General features: G+C 41.5%; 1 long non-coding RNA gene across 1 annotated transcript in view; it reads right to left on the reverse strand.

Annotated features, from left to right (window-relative positions):
• Nucleotides 1-20153, reverse strand: part of LOC130355923 (uncharacterized) — a 57901-nt gene extending 37748 nt beyond the window's left edge. Inside the window, exon 1 of the long non-coding RNA XR_008888702.1 lies at nt 19974-20153. This is a non-coding gene — a long non-coding RNA (uncharacterized LOC130355923). The remainder of the gene's footprint in view (nt 1-19973) is intronic.
• Between the last annotated feature and the right edge of the window lie 3492 nt (nt 20154-23645).

The raw sequence follows: 23645 nt of genomic DNA on the forward strand, positions 1-23645 counted from the left end.
TAAGTGTTTCTCTGTCCAGTCAGTGTTTATATGCATTCTTTAGCCCAAAGCAAGAGAGCACAGCATAGTCTGGGATCCAGAATGTACTTTTACTGCTTCTTTATTTAATCCTCCATAAGGTATGGTATTTCTGCAGTACAAGTCAAGCCTTAATTAGTATTAATTAGTCTGGATAACGATTTATTAGCCAAATATTTCCTGCTGTACAGCTTACCATAGCTATGTTTATTACATTTAGCTAATTGGAGAAATTGTGTAAAAAGCCACCTATGGTGAAGGTTTACTGTGGACAGAAATGTCAGATTTTTCATGTACAGATCCTAAGTCTTTAGGCGATTTTATCATTAAATTAAGGAAAATAAGCTAATGATCATAATTTCAGCACCATGGAGAGAACACAGCTCAATGCATTCTCTGCAGTACATGGGAAAGAACTATTCTCAATTATTAACAAAAATATTCCTATTACCAAAGAAGAAAAGGTTTTTCTCTATCCAATAGACTTGTTGCCCCTTTCATTCCAGTGTTCAGAGGCTTCTGGGTCCTGATGCAAAAACTGCAACAGGGCCCCACATACAATTTATAATACTTGTGTCTTATGGGGCAGATTAGACTTGGGGCCCTCTTAGGCACCAGGGTCTCGGTGCAGCTGCTACCTCTGCACCCCCTATAGTTACATCCATGGCAGTGTTTATTTTTAGGTTCATTTAAACTTAAAACATAAAATTGCATATTAAGTATCAGGTTCCTCTATGATGTATTGTTCTATCCCTAACATATGTAACATTCTTTTGTCAAGTTATAATTCAACATTCCATTCTTTCTGTTAAGCCACTTATTTTTCCTGTAAATGGGAAACTGATTTTTTTCTATAGTAGAAGACAATTAAAGGGGTACTCCAGGATACAACTTTTTTTTTTAAGTCTGTGTAAAATGCTGGAATAAAAAAAAAAAAAAACTGGACTTACCTTCTGCCACTCCCTTGAACCCAATATCTCCAGGCCTCTGCAGTGATCCTCTTTCTGCTTCTTGCGGTCAGCTCGTCATACTGGGGCTCTGCTAATCGCCAGCCATAATGGTGCCCCACTTCAGCCAATGATAGGCTGAGCAGCAGTGTGATGTATTGAGCTCTAGTCCCAGTCTTCTTACTGGTGCCGGGGCTCAATATGGCAGACTATTGCTCAGCCTATCACCAGCCAAAGTGGGACATCACTGCAGCTGGCGATTAGCTGAGCCACAGTGTGATGAGTCAACCACAGGAAACAGAAAGAGGATCAGTGCAGAGGTCGTGAGCAAGGTATGTGAGGCATCAGGGAAGCAGCGGGAGGAAGGTCCAGTTTTTTTTGTAATGCCAGCATTCTCTGCAGTCTTTAACTGGTTGCCATCCTGCCTCGAGCCCGCGCCATACGGGCTGGCCCCCAGCTGATTCCTGTAGCAGGGGGCCACAGTTAATAGCCGACATGCAGCAATCACCATGGCAGGCTATTAACCCTTTAAATTGCCGCTGTCAAAGCTTAAAGCGGCATCTAAAGGGACCTTTAATCAGTCCCTGGTGGGCCAGTGGGGTGGATCCCCCCCACCCACAGCGCGATCGCGAGGGAGCAATCCACTTCTGAGGTAGCCAGAGGGACCTGTCCTGGTCCCGGCTCTGTGATTGATAGAGCCTGGCTGGACCGGGCTTTATCAATCGAGCACAGAGCACACAGATCAATGTAGTTCTATGGAGCTACATTAATATGTATGAGGAATTTATTTATGAGGACTTATAAAGTGTAAAAAAAGTTTAATAAAAGTTTAAAAAAACACCCATTAAGCCCTTGCATATTAAAAGTTTGAATCACCCCCCTTATCCAAAATTCCATATAAAAAATATGTAAACATAATAAAAATAAACAAATGTAGTATCACCGCGTGCGCAAATGTCCAAACTATAAAAATGCAAGGTTAATTAAACCGCACAGTTAATGGCGTTTACGTAAAAAAAAATTCCATAATTGCACATTTTTGGTGTTACGTTATTAGCTCCGTGAGCGCATGGTCCCGTTACCTGCTGCTGCTGGTGGGGCTGGGATTTGCATTGCAGGACGCGCCCATATGCGAATCCCAGTCCGTCACTCACCTGGTGCTTCTCCTGCCCCTGCTTCTGCCTCTCTGCTCTGGTGCGCGTGTCCCCATCCCCTAGGGTGCGCATACGCCAGAGCTTTAAGTTTTAAAGGGCCAGTGCACCCATTAGTAAAGTAACACCTGTGGCTCATTAATACATTTATCCACCTCCCACACTTCCCTGCCGGATCTTTGTTGCCCTAGAGCCTTAGAGAAAGAATTCCTGTATATTGCCTTGCTGTGTATCATACCCTTGCTCTGTGACCTGACCTTGCTCCTTTGCCGACTGCCTACTGACTACACTACTGTGCTGCCTGCCCTGACCTCCTGCTATCCAGACCACGAGTTGCCTTATCCCACCTGTGCCTCGAATCTCCTCAGTAGCCTGTGTGGTCGAGCCGTGCAAGGGGTAGTGACCTGGGTGCCGCCTGCCGCAGCTAGTCCATCCCGCTTTGCGGTGGGCTCTGGTGAAAACCAGCGTCACCTTAGACTCTGCTCCCTAGTACGGTCCAAGTCATCTACCACACAGGTCCGGTGGATCTATTATCATCAGTGTTCCAGTCTACTGATCACAAAGTCCCATCAAAACAAAAATGGTATGGATATAAGCTTAAGATCACGACGCAAAAAATTATGACAATTTTAACCCCTTAAAGGGGTACTCCATCCCTAGACTTCTTATCCCCTATCCAAAGGATAGGGGATAAGCTGTCAGATCGCCGGGGTCCCGCTGCTGGGGTTATTAATGCATAAAGTGAGATTGGTCAGAATTGCTGGGGACCTCGGGGATCGCTGCTGCAGCACCCCGCTATCGTTACTGCGCAGAGCGAATTCGCTGTGCACGTAATGACGGGCAATAAAGGGGCCGGAGCATCGTTACATCACGGCTCCTCCCCTCATGACGTCACGGCCCGCCCCCGTCAATACAAGTCTATGGGAGGGGGCGTGGTGGTCAACACACCCCCTGCCATAGACTTGCAATAAGGGGATGGGCCATGATGTCATGAGGGGCGGAGCCATGATGTCACGCTGCTCCGGCCCCTGTATCGCCCATCATTACGCACAGAGCGAACTCGCTCTGTGCAGTAATGATGGCGGGGTGCTGCAGCAGCGATCCCCGGGGTCCCCAGCAGCGGGACCGTGGCGATCTAACATCTTATCCCCTATCCTTTGGATAGGGGATAAGATGCCAGGGGCGGTGTATCCCTTTAAGGACTGAGCCCTTTTTTGCAATTCTGACCACTCTCACTTTATGCATTAATAACTCTGGGATGCTTTTACCAATTATTCTGATTCTGAGATTGTTTTTTCATGACAAATTCTACTTTAACACAGTGGTAAATTTTCAGTGGGAAAATTTAGCATTTTTCTAACTTTGAAACTCTCTGCTTGTAAGGAAAATGGATATTCCAAATAAATTATATATTGATTCACCTATACAATATGTCTACTTTATATTTGCATGATAAACTTGACATGTTTTTACTTTTGGAAGACATCAGAGTGCTTCAAAGTCCAGCAGCAATTTTCAAATTTTTCACAAAATTTAAAAAATCTTTATTTTTCAGGGACCAGTTCAGTTTTGAAGTGGATTAGAGGGGTCTTCATATTAGAAATACCCCATAAATGACCCCATTATAAAAACTGCACCCCCCAAGTATTCAAAATGACATTCAGAAAGTGTGTTAACCCTTCACAGGAATAGCAGCAAGGTAAAGGAGAAAATTCAAAATCTTCATTTTTTACACTTGCATGTTCTTGTAGACCCAGTTTTTGCAATTTTACAAGGGGTAAAAGGAGAAAAAGCCCCCCAAAATTTGTAACCCAATTTCTCTCAAGTAAGGAAATACCTCATATGTGTATGTCAAGTGCTCTGTGGGTGCACTAGGGCCTCAGAAGGGAAGGAGCGACAATGGGATTTTGGAGAGTGATTTTTTCTGAAATGGCTTTTTGGGGGACATGTCCCATTTAGGAAGTTCCTATGGTGCCAGAAAAGCAAAAAAAACAACAAAAAACAACAACATGGCAAACCATTTTGGAAACTACACCCCTCAAGGAACGTAACAAGGGGTCTGCTGAGCCTTAACGCCCCACAGGTGTTTGACGACTTTTCGTTAAAGTTGGATGTGTAAATGAATTTATTTTTTTTCCACTAAAATGCTGGTTTTCCCCCAACTTTTAAATTTTTACAAGGGGTTATAGGAGAAAATGCCCCCCAAAAATTGTAACCCCATCTCTTCTAAGTATGGAAATACCTAATGCGTGGACGTCAAGTGCACTGCGGGTGCACCACAATGCTCAGAAGAGAAGAAGTCACATTTGGCTTTTGGAAAGCAAATTTTGCTGAAAAGATTTTTGGGGGCATGTCGCATTTAGGAAGCCCCTATGGTGCCAGAACAGCAAAAATAAAAATAAAAAAGACATCGCATACTATTTTGGAAACTACACCCCACAAGGAAATTTACAAGGGGTACAGTGAGCCTTAACACCTCACAGGTGCTTGCCAAAGTTGGACGTGAAAATTAAAATTTAGATTTTTTTTCACAAAAATGCTAGTTTTACCCCAAATTTTTAATTTTAACAAGGGGTAATTGGAGAAAAAAACTCCCAAAATGTGTAACCCCATTTCTTCTGAGTATGGAAATACCCCATATATGGATGTAAAGTGTTCTGCGGGCTAACTACAATGGTCAGAAGAGAAGGAGCGCCATTGAGCTTTCGGTGAGAGAATTTGGCTGGCATAGAAGTGGGAGGACATGTGCGTTTACAAATCCCCCGTGGTGCCAGAACAGTGGACCCCCCCACATGTGACCCTATTTTGGAAACTATACCCCTCACAGAATTTAATAAAGGGTGCAGTGAACATTTACACCCCACTCGCGTTTGACAGGTCTTTGGAACAGTGGGCTGTGCAAATGAAAAACAATTTTTTCCATTTTCATGGACCACTGTTCCCAAAATCTGTCAGACACCTGTGGGGTGTAAATGCTCACTGTACCCCTTATAACTTTAGGTGAGGGGTGTAGTTTCCAAAATGGGGTCACATGTGAGAAGGGTCCACTGTTCTGGCACTATGGGAGCTTTGTAAACACACATGGCCTTCAATTTCGGACACATTCTCTCTCCAGAAGCCCAATGGCGCTCCTTCTCTTCTGAGCATTGTAGTTAGCCCGCAGAGCACTTTACATCCACATATGGATTATGTTCTTACTCAGAGGAAATGGGGCTACACACATTTTGGGGGGCTTTTTTTCCTATTCTCCCTTGTGAAAATGAAAAATGTAGGGTAAAACCAGCATTTTAGTGAAAATTTTTATTTTATTTTTTCATTTTCACATCCAACTTTAACGGAAATTTGTCAAACAACTGTGGGGTGTTAAGGTTCAACTTTACCCCTTCTTACATTCCGTGAAGGTGTGTCGTTTCCAAAATGGGGTCACATCTCGGTATTTTTTTTTTTTTGCATTTATGTCAGAACCGCTGTAAAATCAGCCACCCCTGTGCAAATCACCAATTTAGACCTCAAATGTACATGGCACATTCTCACTTCTGAGCAATGTTAAGTGCCCGCAGAGCACTTTACACCAACATATGGGGTAGTTCTGTACTAGTTCTGAGAAATTGCATTAAAAATTTTGGGGGTCTTTTTTTCCTTTACCGCTTGTGAAAATTAAAAGTATGGGGCAATACCAGCATGTTAGTGTAAAAAAACATTTTTTTTTAACACTAACATGCTGGTGTAAACCCCAACTTTACCTTTTCATAAGGGGTAAAAGGTGAAAAAGCCCCCCAAAATTTGTAACGCAATTTCTACCGAGTGTGGAGATCCGCCAGAAAAATACCCTACGGCAGTGTTTCCCAAACAGGGTGTCTCCAGCTGTTGGAAAACTCCCGGCATGCCTTGACAGTCAGTGGCTGTCCGGCAATACTGTGAGTTGTTGTTTTTCAACAGCTGGAGGCTCCGTTTTGGAAACACTGCCGCATGATAATTTGGAACAAGGTGTAATGTGGGTCTCCTACAGCAACAATTTGCATTGGTGATTCGAAAGCAGGAAGTAGGTAAGGAAGAAATAAAGAAAGATGTATTGGGGGGGGGGGCAGATTTATAATTTCTACACCTGGAGTATTTTTTTTAAACAGAGACTTTGCATGACACATGCACCAAATTGATTGCAATTTATGCTTTCAAACATAAATTGTAGCTGAAATCTCTACCAGCTCTGAGCTGTTGTAGATTTCAGTATGAAAGCACAGACAGCCTCAGCTACACCAGGACTGATGTAATGTGTGTGCAGGGCCGGATTAACGTAGGGGCGGATGGAGCTCCAGCTACAGGCCCCAATGTGAAAATAGGCCCAACGACAGCCCTGCATAGGCCGCCCCCAACGCCCGTCCCACATCCCCGAACAGAGATCTAATCATGAAAGGACTTACAGGCCAGGTGACAGGTCATGTGACACACGGCTGTGCGCCACGCTGCCGTTGCTGCATGTTGTTCCGTACTTCACGGGCCGTACAGACTCCTCCCCTGGGCCCTGCCGTGCAGTAAATTAAAAGTCTGCTGCTGCACGCAAAATTTTAAATTGTGATTGGGATATCGGGGTGAGTCCAGAAGTGGCTCTTCTGTGACAGAAGATTCTGCCGGAAAAGCTCCTAGAGAGGTAAGTCAGCATGGGCTCAGCTGTTATTAACATTCCGGCATTCAGGAGAATGGAAAAGATAGGTGATTATTTTTCATCTACCCTTTCCATGCTCCTGAATTGCCTATCTGCTTATAAGCATATGTTTATAATTGCTGATTTATTATAAGTTATAATACTGTAGATCAGCTATTATAAATAAACATGCCTATAAGCAGATATGCCAGTCAGAAGCTTGGAAAAGCTAAGTAAAAAAATGTCACCTAGCTTTTCCATGCTTCTGAATGGCATATCTGTTTATAATAGCTGATCTATTATTACTAACAGAATTATGGTCTCAGCTGTTGTTAACAGGATGCCATTCAGGAGCATGGAAAAGCCAGGTGACATTTTCTCATCTAGCTTTTCTATGCTCCTAAATGGCACATCTTCTTATAGATATATGTTTATAATAGCTGATTTATTATAAGTTATAATAGATCAGCTATTATAAACACATGCCTTTTAGCAGATATGCCATTCAGGAGCATAGAAAAGCTAGGCAATAATTTCTCACCTAGCATTTCCAAGCTCCTAAATGGCATATCTGCTTATAAAATATTAACTATTATAAATATTTATTTATTTATTATAAGCAGACATGCCATTCAGAAACTTGGAAAAACTAGGTGAAAAATTATTGCCTAGCTTTTCTATGCTCCTGAATGGCATATCTGCTAATAGGCATGTGCTTGCTCCTGTGAGGAAGACACACTGACATGCCCCCTCCAGCCTGCACAATGAAAAAGTAACTCACCAGCAGATAAATGCTTATATCTCTGAATATATAGGTCAGAGACACATAAAAATTATATGCACATGATCAGGATTGGGTCCTGAGTAACATATCACTTTTTTCTTTTTTTTTGCACTATGACAGGTACGCATTAAGTGCTCATTTAACTACTTACCCAGTAAGCTTACAACCTTCCCAGCTACCTACCTAGCCAGCAAACAACCTATTTAAATACCTACCTACGTCACACTCTGTGTATCGTGCTGTTCGCACATAATGTAAGTAAATGGCATCGCACTGCGGCCCACAAATAGCCGCAACCCAGCTGTTGTGTCGTGTCAACTTTAGGCCCACCAAAATCTTCAGCACCAGGCCCATGATGCTCTTAATCCAGCCCTGAGTGTGTGTCTCAACATAAATCCAGCATGACCATGCTCTAGTTGGAGATTAATTAAGCCATGTGAGACACTCGTCTTGATAGATCCCCACCTTTGTGCCAAATCTCATAATTTGACAAAGGCAAAAATTATAATTACAAGATGACAGAGCAACTCTAAAATGGCAGATCTTGAGGTGTGTTCCTGGTATTCAGTGGTTAGTACTAGCAAAAGTGGTCCATAGGGGGACGAGGTTAATTAATGCATCTGGAGAGTTAAAGCTAGCATTATAGGAAGAAAGCCTGCCTGTAGCGGGAGTGTGATACTCTGAGATATGTTCTACTAAAAAAAAAAAAAACCTTGGGTCCTGGCATTCAAATTCAGTTTGATATGTTTAACCCACTTAAAAGGGTACTCGGGTGTTTTTTTTTTTAAAGCAACTGGTGCCAGAAAGATTAAACAGATTTGTAAATTAAACAGATTTAAAAAATCTGCGCAATGACGAGTGACGTCGCGATGAAGACCTCACTCGTCATTGTGCCTCGCAGCGCATAGCAACAAAACAGGAGACGCCACACCGGAGCCAGAAGCAGCGCGGACCTGACCCCAGCAACAGGTAATTATAAAACCGGGGATGGGGGAGGCAATGGGGCAGCAGCGCTGATAGCCAGGGGGAGAGAAGCGGCGGCAGCACGGCTCTAGACCCCAGGAAAGGCAGGGGAGAGAAGCGGGCAGCAACGGCCTCTCTCCCCCTGCCTTTACTGGCGGCTTCTGTGGGGTCAGTAACTGTGTATCGGGGTATACACATGCACACACATGCACCCTCATTTTACCCAGGATATTTGGATAAAAAAAACTTTTTTTACCCAAATATCCTTGGTAAAATGAGGGTGCGTGTTATATGCCGGTGCGTGGTATACCCCGATAAATACAGTATTTAACTTTTTATGAATTTTTTTAAAATAAATAAATATAGCAATTTTGGACTTTTTAAAATGTATTTATTTATTACATTTACGCTGTTCACCGTACGGGATAGTTAACAATATATTTGGATTGTTCAGACATTTATGCACACAGCAATATCAAATATGTTTATTCATTATTTTTTTTTACTCTTTTGGGGGGTAAAATGGGGAAAATGAGACGATTTACATTTTTAATGGAGGAGGGGATTTTTCTAATTTTTTTCTTACACTTTTTATGTCCCCATAGGTGACTATTTATAGCAATAAATAAATAAATGCATAGGGCATAGCACTGATCAGTGTTATCGGCGATCTTCTGCTCTGTTCTGCTCGATCTCAGACCAGAGTAGAAGACCTCTAGAGACATCCGGAGGCAGGTGAGGGGACCTCTGGCCGCCATGCTAGATGATCGGATCCCCATGGCAGCGCTGTGGGCGATACGATCATCCATTATAAGAACCGCACTGCCGCAGATTCCGTGATATGTATTGATCAAGGCATCTGAGGGGTTGATGGTGGACATCAGCGTGATCGCTGATGTCCGCCATTACCGGTAGGTCTCTGGCTGCTGATCACAGCCGTGACCTGTCATACATGACGTGATCACCGGTCCAGTGCTCACAGTCATTACAGAGCGTTACCACTGCACCATGACGTACATTTACGTTAATTGTCATTAAGGGGTTAAACATCGTTGCAGTACAAATACACCCCTTCATGGCAATTCTCTAATAGCCATGATAAATATTCTTAGGTATATAAAATGTACATCTACCTCATTGACACAATTTGAAAAATTTCCAATGCAGGTTTGTTAATGATCTGATCTGATGGGAAGGCAGCATAATAAGATCAGCATAGACAGTTAGCTGTATAGTTGCTAGGTAACTGTGTCTGCTGTTTTCAGTAAAAACATGAGAGTGCTTTTTCATGCTAGCAAACATTAGTTTCCCCTCTTATTTTTTCAGATGTAAGCTGCAGGCAGATGTCCTCCTCCAAAGGCATAATTTAAGGGGCAATTAAGGGACTGTAAAACTTGAGCACAGACAAAATACATAAAAATGATTTATCTACTGATGTTACATATTTTGTGTAATAAAGAAAAGCAGTTAAGAAGTATGGTATACAGGAAAGAAGGAATTGTATTAACTTTAGAAGCAGATGCAAGATATATGTGGGGGGACAGAAAGAAATTAATTTGTATTAGATAAAATAATCCGCATAGTTTGAAAGATACTATTTAAAAAATCTAATCTCAATTTAGGCAACAAGCATAACTGGACATGGACATAAAGGACACTATTGAAAACCTGTTTTGTCGGGTTGTGCACCAAAATGTGTTGCATTGAGCCACAAATTGGGTCTGTGCCAGAATTTGTTGCAGAATTTTAAAAAAACGACCAACTCTCCATTTTACTTAGAAAACCTGAAAAAGGGGCGTGACCAATGGGAAAAGGGGTTGTGGTCGACGAAAAGGGGGCATGTTCCCGACATTTTACTAATGTTTCCACAGAAAATGTTGTGGATTTGAGCTCTGGAAAACCCCACAGCTCAGAGCATGTGTAACAAAAGCAAAACATAGGGAAAAGTGAAAACATAGGAAAACATTTGTAAATACAGTGGAAAAAAGTAAACTACACTCCACTCAGTAAATCAGGGCCAAAGATTTTTTGTCTTTTCTATATATATTAAAAATAATGATGATTATTGATGATTCAATATACAGTAAGTGATTCAATTCAGTAATTTAGATTGATATGGTTTAACGTGGAAAAGAAAATACCTAGTTACCTAATAATAAGGAATGCATTCCAACACAGGCTGAAAATCACCAATATAGGTAGAATAGATAGGTCCAATATCCTAAAGGAACTTGTCAGCTCTGTATCATGTTCAAAGTTGCAGACATGAACAGATAGCTAATAGTGAAATAAAACAAATGATACCTTCCTCTTAGCTGATGGCTATTTAACAGTTGTGCTTAAGACTCGTAGAGGCTTTGCTGAGCTGCAGTATGCACATCTCCTTTTCTCCCCCACTTACTTGGCTTCCAGAAATGAGCCTTGTACATCAATCATGCACAGTAGGGAGGGGTGGGGGAGGGAGGAGGTAAACATGCTGCAGCTCAGCATGGCCTATCTGTTGTTAAACCACTGTGCTAGATATAGACTAGTTTCTCACCTAAAAGTCCAACCTAGTTATCTACTTGTTTCAACTTGGACCTACACTTTGATTGACAATGATTTACTCTAATCACTCCTTTGTATATTATGTGTTGTTTTAACCCCTTCCTGCTATAGGACATATGCATATGTCTCAGCACCCAACGCGTTCGCACGCTGGGACGTATGCATACATCCTGAAGATTTCGAGCTCTGCCGCGGGCAGTGCAGGAGATCGGCGACCAGACCCGGCTGTTAATCACAGCCGGAGTCCCGCCGCAGCTGCCAGAGCCGCGATCGCGCCAGTCCCGGCAGCATAAACCCTCTAGATGCCGTGATCAATCCTGATCACGGCATCTATGGTGTTGACAGGGAGAGCGCTCTCCCCCTGTTCTCCAACGGTGGCGCCGCAATACCATCGAGGGTCGCCGTTGGTTGCTATGGCAGCAGGAGGTCAGATCATGACCTCCTGTATGCCTGCTTCGGAAGCCTGTGAGATCCAGCCAGAGGCTGGATTGCACAGGCTGTAGTGTCTGCAGCTCATCAGGTCATACTGTGCTGCAGTACAAATGTAGTATAGTATAACCAGTAAAAAGTGTAAAAAATAAAATAAAAAGTTCTTCAATAAAAGTATGAAGTATAAAAAAAATAAAAAATAAAAAAAATGCCCCTTTCCCAATTAAAGCCCTTTTTTATCACCAAAAAAGATCAAAAACACAAATCATATACATAATAGGTATTGCCACGTCCGTAATGATGTGTACTATAAAACTATAATGTAAATTATCCCGCACGGTGAACGCCGTAAAAAAAAACATCAATAAAAAGTAGAGCTCATCCCGCAAAAAATAAGCCCTTACTCAATGGCGTTGGACGAAAAATTAAAAAGTTACGGCTGTTGGAAAATGAATGGCAGAAAAAGAATTTTGCTCAGAAAAGGAAAAAGAACATAGAAAGCTATATAAAATGGGTATCGCCATAATCGTGCTGACCCACAGAATAAATATAGCATCACTTTTACCGCACAGTGTACACCATAAAAATTAAAAAAAACGCCAAAAATTTTCCAGTTTTTCACAATATTTTGAGGTTTTTCACAAAAAATGCTGCATGTGTCAACAAAAAATGCACCACTTATATAAAGTACAATATGTCACGAAAAAACAATCTCAGAATCGCTCTGCTCAGAAAAAGCGCTCTAAAGTTATTACCATTTAAAGAGATTCAAGTCAATAAAAAAAAAAAAAACAGCCTGGTCATTGAGTTAAAAAAATGGGTCCGTCCTTAAGGGGTTAATGGATTAAATAAAAGTGTTGACGTTTTATTCCAGTTCTGGACTTTCTGCTAGATGACTTCCTGCTGTGTATTCGATAGAATGTTTATGCACCATTGACTACTATATAAGCATAGTTTTCAAGACTGCATCCTTCATGGCCAGGTGAGCATTTGGTTTGGTAAGATCTGAGCAAGCATAGATCCTGCCACTTAACTACCTAGATGCACTGCTCAATTGTGAAAGCGGCATCTAGGGGGATGGCAGAGGCAGAGGGCTCCCCCATTACTAAGACAGTAGGAGGCCAAATAATGCCTTCCAAGTGTCTGGTACAGAGGCATATTAAAGGGGTATTCCAGGCCAAAACTTTTTTTTTATATCAACTGGCTCCGGAAAGTTAAACAGATTTGTAAATTACTTCTATTAAAAAATCTTAATCCTTCCAATAGTTATTAGCTTCTGAAGTTGAGTTGTTGTTTTCTGTCTAACTGCTCTCTGATGACTCATGTCCCGGGAGCTGTGCAGTTCCTATGGGGATATTCTCCCATCATGCACAACTCCCGGGACGTGACATCATCATTGAGCAGTTAGACAGAAAACTTCAGAAACAAATAACTATTGGAAGGATTAAGATTTTTTCATAGAAGTAATTTACAAATCTGTTTAACTTTCCGGAGTAAGTTGATATATATATAAAAAAGGTTTTTCCTGGAATACCCCTTTAACCCCTTAAGGACGCAGGACGTAAATGTACGTCCTGGTGCGGTGGAACTTAACGCACCAGGACGTACATTTACGTCCTAAGCATAACCGCGGGCATCGGAGCAATGCCCGTGTCATGCGCGGCTAATCCCAGCTGCTGATCGCAGCCAGGGACCCGCCGGCAATGGCCGACGCCCGCGATCTCGCGGGCGTCCGCCATTAACCCCTCAGGTGCCGGGATCAATACAGATCCCGGCATCTGCGGCAGTGCGCGATTTGAATGAATGATCGGATCGCCCTCTCCTTCCTCCGTGCGGCTCCCGGCGTCTCCTGCTCTGGTCTGTGATCGAGCAGACCAGAGCAGAAGATCACCGAAAACACTGATCTGTTCTATGTCCTATACATAGAACAGATCAGTATTAGCAATCATGGTATTGCTATGAATAGTCCCCTATGGGGACTATTCAAGTGTAAAAAAAAATGTAAAAAAATGTAAAAGTAAAAGTAAAAAAAAAGTGAAAAATCCCCTCCCCCAATAAAAAGTAAAACGTCCGTTTTTTCCTATTTTACCCCCAAAAAGCGTAACATTTTTTTTATAGACATATTTGGTATCGCCGTGTGCGTAAATGTCCGAACTATTAAAATAAAATGTTAATGATCCCGTATGGTTAACGGCGTGAACGAAAAAAAAAATCCAAAATTCCTACTTTTTTTAATACATTTTATTAAAAAAAAATTATAAAAAATGTATTAAAAGTTTTTTATATACAAATGTGGTATCAAAGAAAAGTACAGATCATGGCGCAAAAAATGAGCCCCCATACCGCCGCTTATACGGAAAAATAAAAAAGTTATAGGTCATCAAAATAAAGGGATTATAAACGTACTAATTTGGTTAAAAAGTTTGTGATTTTTTTTAAGCGCAACAATAATATAAAAGTATGTAATAATGGGTATCATTTTAATCGTATTGACCCACAGAATAAAGAACACATGTCATTTTTACCATAAATTGTACGGCGTGAAAACGAAACCTTCCAAAATTAGCAAAATTGCGTTTTTCGTTTTAATTTCCCCACAAAAATAGTGTTTTTTGGTTGCGCTATACATTTTATGATATAATGAGTTATGTCATAACAAAGGACAACTGGTCGCGCAAAAAACAAGCCCTCATACTAGTCTGTGGATGAAAATATAAAAGAGTTATGATTTTTAGAAGGCGAGGAGTCCTTAAGGCCAAAATGGGCTGAGTCCTTAAGGGGTTAAGCCCTGTCAGATGTCAGAAGTCTTATGGGTTGTCTGTCTTTATAAAACTGATAGACATAATACAATGTAATACAGAAAAAGTGCAGTCTATTGTACCAGTGACCACAGGATTGTAAAATATCAAAAAACAAAAAAAGTTTTTTTTATCCTTTATCAGGTCCCTTCTTTTTGGAACAAATAATAATAATAAAAAAACAACCTATGCACATAATTAGTATCAGCATTCTGCAAATGACTGTGCAGTAAACTATAAAATGCCAGAATTTCTGATTTTTGTTATCTCACCTCTCAATACATGGAATAAAAAGTGTCCCAAAGGTTACATGAAATCCAAAATTATTTTAATAAAAACTTGTTTGATATTTGATATCCAACACATGTCAAATCTTAATATAGGAAAGTTTCTTAGCATATTAAAATCATGGCCACATGGAAAACCTTATAAAATATCCTTAACCCATTCCCGCTATTTATTGATATATACTTACGCCATTTTGTATTATCATTCCTTGAGACATCCAGGGCTCACCTATAATGCCGAACAGTGGAGATAGAGCTGATGCCCGGCATTATCCTTTAGATCCCACGATACAATTTGATCCTGGGATCTAAAGTGTGAATTTCCTGGTTTTGGTGGGTTCAGAGGGGGCTGATAGGGACCACCGCAGGAAAATCGTGGGGAACTGATCAGCTGGGATGACAGCTGGAGGTCACTTACCCTCTTCATTGCTGTCTGATCAGCACACCAAGTGTACAGGAAGCCTCAACAGCCTGTATAAGTGGAGGGCCAATAAAATGAATCAATGCTTTACCATTCGATTGCATGTAATAGTCCCGTATGAGGACAAAAAAATTGTGAAAAGATTATTTTAAAAAATTTTTTAATAAATGTGAATAAGCCCCACCCCCAAAAAGAAAGACATTTAAGATCATATTTGGTATCACTGTGTGCGGAAATGTCCAAACTATGATACGATTATATTAGTGAAACCACATGGTAAATGGTGTAAATGTACAAAATTACCAGGTGCAGGGGCGTAGCAAGTCAAAACAACAAACAAAACAGTGAAAGTCAGGGAAACAGATCAGGACACAAAGGGTTAACCAGGAGTACTGACAAATAGGGAACCAGGAAGCTATAATGAAAGGTTTACAGAGTACTGACAAACAGGTACAGGATACAGGTATGAAGGTCAGAATCCAGATACCTGGAGTTAGGTCAAAATACAGGTTCAGGATACATAAATAAAAGTTAGAATAAAGATAACTGGAGTCAGGTCAGAATACAGGTTTGAATACAGGTTCAAACAAGATAAAGCAGAAGTACAAACACACAAGGAAAGGGGCAAAGCAGGAAAAGCAATTGGTCAGATGTACATCATGTACATCATGTACAAAACACAAGCAAAAAAAAAGAAAGGTCTGGATACAGGCCAGGGTGAAAATACACTGGGAAAACAGAAAAAATTTGCTCTAAGAACTACAAAAAGACTGGACGGGGCTAAAAAGAAAGCTTAACAAGTCAGAACTGAATATCAAGAGCCCAGCAAGAATGCTGAGGAGGAAACTAAATACTCCGCCTCAACAGCTGATTGCTCTGGTGCCTGTAATCCCTCAATGACCAGACGGCAGCATTGACAGCCTGGCCAAGTGCAATAGTTACAGGACAATGTTAAGTATACTTATCTTTTTATACAAACTTAATACAAAATTAACATGTCACAATAACTGTGAAGTGCACTGCGTAGACACAAAATCCCCCAAAAGTTGCAAAGTTTCTTTTTTATTTTAACCCCCCCCCCCTCTTTCTGTAGATTTTGTGGTAAAATGAATGATGTCATATGAGCCTGTAGGTGGAAAACTAAGAGCTATGGATTTTAAAAGACGAAGAGATAAAAGCAAAAAGCAAAAAATTAAAGGTCGCTAAAAAATCAACGTGCCATTTATACCGCGCGTAAACAAAATAAAAAAATATGAAATTGTTGCTTTAAAGGGGTACTCCGGTGCTTAGACATCTTATCCCTTAACCAAAGGATAGGGGATAAGATGCCTGATCGCGAGAGTCCCGCCGCTGGGGACTCCCGGGATCTTGCACACGGCACCCCGTTTGTAATCAGTCCCCGGAGCGCTCCGGGTCTGATTACCGGCGACCACACGGCCGGCAGCATGTGACTCTCAGTGCAAGCCTATGGGAGGGGCTTGCACTGAGCTATCACGCCCCCTCCCGTAGGCTTGCATTGAGGGGCGGAGCGTGACGTCACACGGGGCGGAGGCATTACGTCACACGCTGCCCGCCGTATGGTCGCCGGAAATCAGACACGGAGCGAACACGCTTCGGGGACTGATTACAAACGGGGTGCCGTGTGCAAGATCCTGGGGGTCCCCAGCGGCGGGACACCCGCGATCAGGCATCTTATCCCCTATCCTTTGGATAGTGGATAAGATGTCTAAGCACTGGAGTACCCCTTTAAGGCTATGTCCTCTTCCAAAAATGCAGCAAAGCAAAAAGTGATCAAAAAGTCATATGTACAGTACCTCTAAATGGTACCTCTAAACGTTTTCCAAAAATGCCAGTGCCAATAAAAATGCAATGTGGGTTTTGCATTTGCTTTTTTTTCCAATTGTATACACCAGACATAAAAAATACAAAACAACATTAAAGGGGTACTCCTGTGGAAAACTTTTTTTTTTTTAAATCAACTGGTGCCAGAAAGATAAACAGATTTGTAAATGACTTATATTTAAAAATCTTTACCCTTCCAATGCTTTTTAGCAGCTTTATGCTACAGAGGAAATTCTTTTATTTTTGAAATTCTTTTTTGTCTTGTCCACAGTGCTCTCTACTGACACCTGATGCCCATATCAGGAACTTTAGCAGGAGAAAATCCCCATTGCAAACCTATGCTGCTCTGGACAGTTCCTTACATGGACATAGGTGTCAGCAGAGAGCACTGTGGACAAGACAAAAAAATTAATTAAAAAAAGATAATAATTTCCTCTGTAGCATACAGCTGCTAAAAAGTACTGGAATGGTAAAGATTTTTAATAGACGTCATTTACAAATCTGTTTAACTTTCTGGCAACAGTTGATTGAAATTTTTTTTTTCCACCGGAGTACCCTTTAAGAACAATAGCCATTATCCCCCCCACCCCTTCCCTCCCAATTTCCTACCCTCACTCCTCCTCGTCAGCCTGGTACATTGTCTCAACCCTTCCATTTTACCCAGTTACTTTCTATTTTACTCACATTTTTACTCCTTTTATAATATAACTTTTCATAATATATCACCCTGTTACCTAATTCTAACCACTCTTCTTTACTCGGAGCTATGGGAGGCCATCAGTGTCTCAAGAGGGTAATTTTTGCTAACCCTAGCTAGCATCTTTAGAATCATAACTTTATATTTATTTCCTTCCATGTTTAGTCCCAATATTTCAGTTTTTGGGTCATAGACTAGTTCAACCTGCAGCTTTTCCCCAATTATCTCAAATACATCAGCCCAAAATGTTTGCATCTTACAGCAATTCCATGCCATATGCAACCAGTTTGCGTCTTCCATGTTACACTTTGGACAGCTTGATTCTTTTCGAAAGCCTACTTTCTGCAAAAGTGCTGGGGTATACTGTGTGCGGTATAATAACATAAAGAAGGATATCCTATGGCTCATACTAATAGTAGATGTTACGCCGAGCGCTCTGGGTCCCTGCTCCTCCCCGGAACGCTCACGGCGTTCTCCTCTCTGCAGCGCCCCGGTCAGACCCGCTGACCGGGAGCGCTGCACTGACACTGCCGGCGGGGATGCGATCCGCATAGCGGGACGCGCCCGGCCGTGGATCGCATCCCAATCTACTTACCTGTCCCGGTCCCCGGCTGTCACGTCCTGGCGCGCGCGGCTCCGCCCTCTAGGGCTCGCTCGCGCCAGCTCTCTAAGATTTAAAGGGCCAGTGCACCGCTAATTGGTGCCTGGCCCAATCAGTGTAATTAGCTCACCTGCTCCAGGCCTATATTACCTCACTTCCCCTTCCCTGCATTGCCGGATCTTGTTGCCTTGTGCCTAGTGAAAGCGTTTCTGTGATTGCCTTACCAGTGTTACCAGACCTTCTGCCGTTACCCTTGACTACGACCCTTGCCGCCTGCCTTGACCTTCTGCTACGTCTGACCTCGCCTCTGTCTAATCCTCCTGTCCCACGCCACTCTCAGCAGTCAGGTTGAGGTTGAGCCGTTGAGCCGTTACCGGTGGATACGACCTGGTTGCTACCGCCGCAACAAGACCATCCCGCTTTGCGGCGGGCTCTGGTGAATACCAGTAGCAACTTAGAACCGGTCCACCGGTGTGGCCGTACAGACACAGAGGATCCACCTCCAGCCTGCCGAATCCTAACAGTAGATACCTTAATATTCCTAAAAGATACCTTCCATTCTTCTTCTTTAACCCACCCTGTGTCTTTTTCCCATCTCAATCTACTATATGCTTTTTCCCATATACTATTCACCATTATCTTATATATAATTCTTGATAACCTTTTCTCTTTGCCCTGAGAAACCTTTATTAATTCAATTAAACGATGTATGTTCTACTTTCAATCTATCTTATCCTTTTCTTTTTTTAAGTGCTTCTATCACCTGTAAATAACTAAATTTTACTAAAGACTTTTAAAAAGGGTTGAACACAGAAATGGGAAAAACTGCCAACATGGAATAAAAAGCAATTTCCACACAGGTAAAAATAAAAAATGCAAAAATGGCATTAGCTTACAGTAAGCAGTGAAATATATAATATACTACAAATAATGTTTGAAAGAAGTCCTTGAATTACATGATTAAAGAATGCCACAACAAAATGTAACCAATAAACTAATGTGCTAAAACATATTATTTTGGTAAGATGCCCTAAAATGCAACAAAATAATGCTACTCAATGTATTTAATTAGGACCTAAGGGTGGTTGCCCACTATCATTTAGATAAATCTAGTTTTGATATCATATTTCATGATATTCTGGTGAATGTAGTAAAACATTAAAAGGAAACTGACAGCTGGTTCATTTGCACAAAACCCAATACACAGGGTTATAGTGCAGGTGTATAGCTTACCTGGATCGGCACCATTGTTCCTCAGTTGCTTATATGTAAGTTTCATCCTTTGTGCAATGGAGACAGGACCCGACATACCCAACATCCCTGCCTCTGTCCCCTCTGTCCTGCTCTGATATGCCCACCTCGCACTCCCATGAGCAAAGGGGTCTATGAATATTTATGAGGTGGCAGGCACATAAGAACAGAAAGGATAGAGGTAGGGATACTAGGTATACGGGGTCCTGTGTCCAGTTCACAAGTCTTCAGATTAGCTCTTTCTTGGTGTAAATTCCCAGCCATATATACACAAGATTTTCTGTGAATTCAATAGTAAATAGGTCGGGTTGTGAAACCACGTCCCTTTTCTGTCCGACCATCCCCCTTTTCAGCTTGGTCATGCCCCCTTTTCGGGTTTGACGGTATATTGTGGCGCAATATGCCACAAAATCTGGTGCAGACACAATTTGTGGCTCAATGCGTCAAAATGTCCAGCATTACGCCACATTTTGCCGCAAAACCCGACAAAAGCAGGTAGGGTTTAAACCTGCCTGATGAAAGAGCCAGTCCGGCTCTGAAACGTGTCGTATGCTACAATAAAGATTCTCTTGAATACCCCTTGGCTTTTACTTACCTCTGAGAGATTGGCAGCACAGGATATCTTCCGAATACTCCTATTGTGCCTTGCTTCAGGGTTTACAATATTGGAATTCCTCTTTGACTTACACTTTCAACATTACCGGAAAATAAAAGCAAAGGAGAAAATAATTGCAAGAACCGCGATCTCCTGTTTTACATTTTGGAACATTCTCCTCCTTTCTATTCACACCACAGCTGCTCTTTATTACAGCTCCAGCTTTGGCTCTATTGATTAATGTGGATAATTAGGTAGAGGATGAACATTTTCTAACAATTAAATCTCCCCACTGTGTAAGCCTCATACAAAAGGCATCCCCTGGCGTGCTCTCTGTACAAAAGGGGTCCCGGTGATTCTGTAATCATTTCTATAAAGCATTTGCAGGATACATGTAAATTCCTGGTGGGAGTAGGCAGGGACCCTGTGATCTTGACTATTACTGCTGGCTCCTGCAATGCTCTGCTCTCACCATGTGCGATCTTCTACTGCAGAATAACTACAGATGAGGTTTTAGATTGTCTAGGGTATAGTAATAAGCAGTAGCTATTACTTGACCAGTTGCCTTCATGACATTATGATGGATAATGGAAGGTACAGGGGGAAATAATTTCTATTCAATATTCAAGCTTTAACAAATGGGAAAAAAATAAAGAATTTCAGTTGGTTAAATAGAGCCATATAACCCCTTAAGGACCAGGCCAATTTTCACTGTAGGACCAGAGCATTTTTTGCACATCTGACCACTGTCACTTTAAGCATTAATAATTCTGGAATGCTTTTACCTATCATTCTGATTCCGAGATTATTTTTTCGTGACATGTTCTTCTTTATGTTATTGGTCAAATTTTGTCGATACTTGCATCGTTTCTTAGTGAAAAATTCCAAAATAACTTTGAAGCTTTCTGCTTGTAAGGAAAATAGACATTCTAAATAAATTATATTTTGATTCACAAATACAATATGTCTACTTTATGTTTGCATCATAAAGTTGACGTGTTTTTACTTTTGGAAGACATCAGATGGCTTCAAAGTTCATCAGCAATTTTCCAATTTTTCACAAAATGTTCTAAATCTGAATTTTTCATGGACCAGTTCAGGTTTCAAGTGGATTTGAAGGGCTTTCTTATTAGAAATACCCCACAAATAACCCCATTATAAAAACTGCACCCCTCAAAGTATTCAAAATGACATTCAGTAAGTGTGTTAACCCTTTAGGTGTTTCACAGGAATAGCAGCAACGTGAAGGAGAAAATTCAAAATCTTCATTTTATACACTCGCATGTTCTTGTAGAACCAATTTTTGAATTTTTACAAGGGGTAAAAGGAGAAAAATCCTCTCAAAATGTGTAATCCATTTCTCTCGAGTAAGGAAATACCTCATATGTGTATGTCAAGTGTTCGGTGGGCGCAGTAGAGGGCTCAGAAGGGAAGGAGCATGGGATTTTGGAAAGTGAATTTTGCTGAAATGGTTTTTGGGGGGCATGTCCCATTTAGGAAGCCCTTATGGTGCCTGAACAGCATAAACCCCCCCACATGGCATACCATTTGAGAAACTACACCCCTCAAGGCACGTAACAAAGGGTCCAGTGAGCCTTTAAACCCCACAGGTGTTTGACGACTTTTCGTTAAAGTCAGATGTGTAAATGAAAAAAAAAATTTTTCACTAAAGTGCAGTTTTTTCCCCAAATTTACCATTTTTATAAAGGGTAATGGGAGAAAATGCCCCCCAAAATTTATAAACCCATCTCTTCTGAGTATGGAAATACCCCATGTTAGGACGTAAAATGCTCTGCGGGCGAACTACAATGCTCAGAATAGAAGGAGTCACATTTGGCTTTTGGAAAGCAAATTTTGCTGAAATGGCTTTGGGGGGGCATGTCGCATTTAGGAAGCCCCTATGGTGCCAGAACAGCAAAAATACCCACATGGCATACTATTTTGGAAACTACACCCCTCAAGGAACGTAACAAGGGGTACAGTGAGCCTTAACACCTCACAGGTATTTCACGACTTTTTGTTAACCCCTTAAGGACTTAGGGTTTTCAGTTTTTGCACTTTCGTTTTTTCCTCCTTAACTTTTAAAAATCATAACCCTTTCAATTTTCCACCTAAAAATCCATATTATGTCTTACTTTTTGCATCACCAATTCTACTTTGCAGTGACATTAGTCATTTTACCCAAAAATTCACGGCGAAACGGAAAAAAAAATCATTGTGCGACAAAATCGAAGAAAAAACGCCATTTTGTAACTTTTGGGGGCTTCCGTTTCTACGCAGTGCATATTTCTGTAAAAATGACACCTTATCATTATTCTGTAGGTCCATACAGTTAAAATGATACCCTACTTATATAGGTTTGATTTTGTAGTACTTCTGGAAAAAATCATAACTACATGCAGGAAAATTTATACATTTAAAAATGTAATCTTCTGACCCCTATAACTTTTTTATTTTTCCACGTACAGGGCGGTATGAGGACTCATTTTTTGCACTGTGATCTGAAGTTTTTATCGGTACAATTTTTGTTTTGATCTGACTTTTTGATCACTTTTTAATGGTATAAAAAGTGACCAAAAATACGCTTTTTTAGATTTTGGAATTTTTTTGCACGTACGCCATTGACCATGCGGTTTAATTAATGATATATTTTTATAGTTTGGAAATTTACGCACGCAGCGATACCACATATGTTTATTATAATTTTTTTTATTTACTCTGTTTTATTTTTTTTATGGGAAAAGGGGGGTGATTCAAACTTTTATAAGGGAAGGGGTTAAATGACCTTTATTAACACTTTTTTTTGCAGTGTTATAGGTCCCATAGGGACCTATAACACTGCACACACTGATCTCTCATGCTGATCACTGGCATGTATTAACACGCCTGTGATCAGTGTTATCGGCGCTTGACTGCTCCTGCCTGGATCTCAGGCACGGAGCAGTCATTCGTCGATCGGACACCGAGGAGGCAGGTAAGGTCACTCCCGGTGTCCTGTAAGCTGTTCGGGATGCCGCGATTTCACCGCGGCGGTCCCGAACAGCCCGACTGAGCAGCCGGGTCACTTTCACACGCGGCGGTCAGCTTTGATCGCCGCGTCTGAAGGGTTAATACAGGGCATCACCGCGATCGGTGATGTCCTGTATTAGCCGAAGGTCCCGGCCATTGATAGCCGTCGGGACCAACCTGATATGACGCAGGGACACCGCGTGACCCCGCGGGAGCCGGCGGAGGATGTAAATATGTAAATATACGTCCTGCGTCGTTAAGGAGTTAAAGTTGGATGTGTAAATGAAAAAAAATTCACTAAAATGCTGTTTTTTCCCCAAATTAATTTTTTTTTACAAGGGGTAATAGGAGAAAATTACCCCCAAAATTTGTAACCCCATTTCTTCTGAGAATGGACATACCCCATGTGTGGACGTCAAGTGCTCTGCGGTCGGACTACAATGCTCAGAAGAGGAGGAGCGCCATTGAGGTTTTGAAGAGTGAATTTGTTTGGAATGGAAGTCAGGGGCCATGTGCGTTTACAAAGCCCCCCGTGGTGCTAGAACAGTGGACCCCCCTAACATGTGACCCCATTTTGGAAACTACACCCCTCACAGAATTTAATAAATGGTGCAGTGAGCATTTACACCCCACTGGCATTTCATAGATCTATGGAACAGTGGG

Source organism: Hyla sarda, chromosome 2 (genome assembly GCF_029499605.1).
Source record: "Hyla sarda isolate aHylSar1 chromosome 2, aHylSar1.hap1, whole genome shotgun sequence".
NCBI classification, from domain to species: Eukaryota; Metazoa; Chordata; class Amphibia; order Anura; family Hylidae; genus Hyla; species Hyla sarda.